We start from the raw sequence: 4,257 nt of genomic DNA, 5'->3' as shown, positions 1-4,257 counted from the left end.
CCTTGTCCCCAGTCCCTCTCCAGCTCTCCTGGAGCCCCTTTAGGCCCTGGAAGGGGCTCTGAGGTGTTCCTGGAGCCTCCCCTTCTCCAGGTGAACATTCCCATCTCTCCCAGCCTGATTCCAGAGGGGCTCCAGCCCTTGGAACGGCTCCATGGGCCCCAGGTCTGGCTCAGGATCCTCCCCAGTCCCTTTCCAGTGGTTTTTTTTTGGGTTCCTCAAACAACAGCAAACGCCAGAAATGCGATGAACTCGGAACTGGGATATTTTTTTCCAAGCCCAGCGGCTGAGAAAAGCCCTTTGCAGGGCCAAGATCAGCCCCTCCCACCTGGAGACCTCTCAAAGATCATCCCAAAAAGGCTTTGCCCATGGAAAAGGCGCAGGGGAATCTCCCAGAGAGACAAACTCCCGGGAGCAACGATTTTACAGCATCCCATGGAAGATGAGTTGTGGCTTCCTCCCTAAAAAAAAAAAAATTAAAAAAATTTTAAAAATAATACTTTTAACGTTTTCCCTTTTTTTTTGGCAAAGATTTCACTTCCTCCACTCGGGAGACACAGTGTAAAAGGCAGCGGGAAGCTTGTCCAGCTTCTACCAGGATAAAAAAATCCTTGGAAAAGCGCTGCCAGGGCCGGACAGCCGCTCCCTCCTGTGTGATGATCCCGAGGGGCAGGGAACAATTGGAGTATTTAATTTTTAAAGCCCGGTGCTTTTAAACCCAGACCTGGTTTTTAAACCCAGACCAGGGTGACTCCAGAGCCACTGGAATATTTCACTTTTAAACCTCAGTGTTTTTAAACTCAGACCAGGTTTTTAAACTCAGACCAGGTTTTTAAACTCAGACCAGGGTAACTCCAGAGCCACTGGAATATTTCACTTTTAAACCCAGACCAGGGTGACTCCAGAGCCTCTGGCTTTGCTGTCCCTTGCCACATTCCTGGAAAACCGACCCCAGGGATGAGCGATTTCCAGGGGCGTCACCCTCCTCCTCCTCCTGCCTGAGCCTGGAGCTCTCCTGGCTGGGGAGAAGCGGAAAAAGATCCCAGGAGAGGCCGCACGCAGCTGTTTTCCCTCTGGAGAAGGATCCTCCCGTGGGAAAAGGCAGCTGTGGTGTCAAACCAGGTCCTCTCCCGGCCGTCCCAGGGTGTTCCCAGGTTCCCTGTCCTGACTAAGCCCTGTGGGACTGCTGGAATCTCGTTTTTCCAGCCGGGAAGCCTCTGGCGTGGTGCTGAGTGTGAGGGTCAGAGCCCAGGGAAGTGCGGTCTTCCAGGAATTCCCCCCACACACTCTGGGGTGGGATGAGAACAAAGCGATGCTGCCCCTGCCCTTCGAAATTTTCACTTTTTTGGGAGGAAAAACATCATTGAAAATCTGTTTAAAACCCCTCCTCCTTCCCAGCCTCCATGAGGAATATTTCCCAATGTTCTGGAAATAAAAGCAAGCTTTCAGAGCACCCGGCACAAGATGAATTTAATGAATTGAATCGACGTGAATCCCAAGGAAGAAAAGTGCTGCAGTCCCAACATCCCCTGAATCCATTTGGAAGCAGATATTTAAAGAGAGATACAAAAATAAATATATTTTGCATTTTTATCCTCAGCAAACAGCTCCAAAAGCTGCTGAAATACCTCTCGGAGTTGGTGAAACCGAGATGTAGGTGAGGAAATTATTTTCCTGTTAACATCAGAGGTGAAGAAGCTCTTAATAAAAGGCAGGGGAGGAAAGGAGAAGCCTGGGGCTCGTTTTAACAGCAACAAAGCACCTGCGAAAGCCAAATCACCCGAGCTGGGAGCCAACTTCCACCCGGGCTGAGCCACGGGGCCACAAATGCGGCTCTGAGAGGGAAGGGGAGGCAAAACCCCCTCAGCATATCCCACCTGGGCACTCCCCCGTGGCCCAGAAACCGCCGCCAAGGGGCCCAAATATTCTCCCGGGAGTTTTAGGACCGAGGTCAGGCAAAAATAGAAATTTTTCGAGGCTCCCCGTGACCATCAGCTGAGCGTGAGGAGCTCTCAGAGCTCCCCCACACGTGCAAAGCCTCCAGCTCTTTGTTTATTTAACGCGGAGCAGTCACTTCCCGAGCAGAATTTCACCCGGAAAGTTCCTCACAATCCTGCTTTTACTTCCCAGGAAAGCATTGTTGGGAATTTCACCCCCCTCCGCCCCGGAGCCGGCTTCCTGTTGATGTGAAATCCAGATAAAGCAGCGCCGTGCTCAGCCCGCGCCTCGGGGTTTCATTCCTCTTCCCCGAGGCACAAAAAGGGCCGGTTTACCTTTTCCTTGGAATCTGAAGCTCGCTCCCATCCCTTTTGGCTAAGCGGCCTCAGCTGTCCCCAGGCAGGAATGGCCCGCGGGGACACCGAGGTGACACCGAGGTGACACCGGTGTCCCCAGTCCCGTGACAAGGAAGCCGTGGGAGGTTTGGGGTTTTTTTTCCCTCCCAGTTTGCGGCTGGATAAAACTTTTAAGTCGCCGTCGAAGCCATGAAAAACTCGAGGCCGTCCTCGCCAGCTCTGGTAAATAAGGATTTATTCAGCAAAAGTATTGCTGAGAGATGAAAACGCACCCTGCACTCCCGGCAAGATCCGCAAGCATCAGCCCAGCTCATCTCTTCTTTCAATAATCCAGCATTTTCCTCTGATTTGGGAAAAAATCCGAATATTTATAGGTCGTACCTCTATGCCTCAGTTTCCCCCGAGGGTCCAGTGAACAGAGCATCGAAGCAACTCCAAAATCCAACACCTACAGGGAAAAAAAAAAAAAAAAAATCCAGCATTTCCCTCTGATTTGGGAAAAAATCCGAATATTTATAGGTGGTACCCCTGTGCTCAGTTTCCCCCGAGGGTCCAGTGAGCAGAGCACCAGAGCAACCCCAAAAATCCAACGCCTACAGGCTGAAAAATCGCTACAGAAATCTATTTACACGGCTGATACCAACCAGCGAGGCAGCACAAAGCCAAGCACTTGGCAGAGCCTCGGTGGCCGGGGGAATTCCCTCCACTTTGGCCTTGCAGGAAGCCCCGTTTTCCAGCTTTTATTCCTCTGCAATCAGAAAAGGAAACAAAACCCACATCCCCTCTCCCCATCCAGCAGCTCCAGCCGTGCCCTGGCCTTGCCGTGCCTCTTATCTCCCTTCCCCGTGGGTTTTCCTCACGTTTCCCTCCTTCCCTGGCCAGCAGCTCCAGTTCCTGCTCCAACCCAACAACCACAAGGTCGCCTTCACCTTGCCCCGGCCGAGCCCCTGGGCAAGAGCTTTGTGAATCAAAAACCCCGCGCTTGTCCCGGGACACGCCATAAATTTGCATCTGAACCGATTCGCGGGGCTGCCTCTGCTCCTTGGGGGATTTTTAAGTGGATTTCAGGGGATGTGACAGATTTATTGGGCTCCGGAGTTCCCCTGGGTCTGTCTGGAGCCACGTTGGGGCCAGGGGTTAAAGACCTCACATCGTAAAAGGCCGGAGTTCAGTGGCTGAGCCGGGATTTTTGGGTCTTTGCAGCATTAATAAGATGCTGGGGCAAAATATGGAGTGAGGGGGGTTGAATTTATCCCCCCCTAAACCTCGCTGTGAGCCGTGGGATGGAACAGCAGAGCTTTAAACACCAGATGCAGATCCCTGGTGCAGCCTGAGATTAACAGCGGAGGATTTCTGGCTTTTCCCTTTACACCTGCAGAGCTCCAGCGCTGAACCCCCTCCTGCCCCATTTTCCTGGCCGGCAGCTGTGCCGGTCAAGCTGGATTAAACCCCGGCACCAGCGGTGCTGGGAAGGTCACGAGTGACCGCAGGGGACGGGTCAGAGCCCCCAAAAGGGGGGTTGGACTCACAGCGCCCTCTGAGCAGGGATCTCTGTGGGATCAGGGAGAGGATGCGCGATGCTTTTCGCCTTTGGGGTTGGCAGCGCCTTGGATCCTGGATCCCAACAGGAGAAGCTGCCAGAGCAGCAGGAACCCAGAGCAGAGCAGAGCCGGGGCTGCTGCGACCCCAAAACTTCCCCTGGCACCAGAACCACTCCCTGACTCAGCTGGGTATTCCAGGAGCACTCGGGAGAGGAGGAATATCCGATATTTTCCAGGGAAAAGCACACAGCTGAGCGAGCTCCCCGAGCCTGGCAGCAGCCCCCAGAGCCCCAGAGGAGGTCACCTCCTTCCGTCTCCTTCCAGCCCCTTCCCATCCCAAACCTTGGCTCCAGCAGCAGCACGAGCAGGAATTATCCCGTCCCGTCCCATCCCATCCCATCCCATCCCCTCCCCTCCCATCCACT

At 53.6% G+C, this 4,257-nt stretch overlaps 1 long non-coding RNA gene across 1 annotated transcript in view; it reads right to left on the bottom strand.

The window, feature by feature from the left end:
* Window positions 1-69: 69 nt before the first annotated feature.
* Window positions 70-4,257, bottom strand: part of LOC108446126 — a 6,868-nt gene continuing 2,680 nt past the window's right edge. The window contains exons 2-3 of the long non-coding RNA XR_001861238.1: window positions 2,673-2,739; window positions 70-458 (exon numbers count right to left, since the gene is read on the bottom strand). This is a non-coding gene — a long non-coding RNA (uncharacterized LOC108446126). The remainder of the gene's footprint in view (window positions 459-2,672; window positions 2,740-4,257) is intronic.

This window comes from Corvus brachyrhynchos, unplaced genomic scaffold, assembly GCF_000691975.1.
Source record: "Corvus brachyrhynchos isolate BGI_N302 unplaced genomic scaffold, ASM69197v1 scaffold150, whole genome shotgun sequence".
Taxonomy (NCBI): domain Eukaryota; kingdom Metazoa; phylum Chordata; class Aves; order Passeriformes; family Corvidae; genus Corvus; species Corvus brachyrhynchos.
The sequence above is the reverse complement of the archived record's forward strand: the minus strand, read 5'-3'. Positions and strand labels throughout refer to the sequence as shown.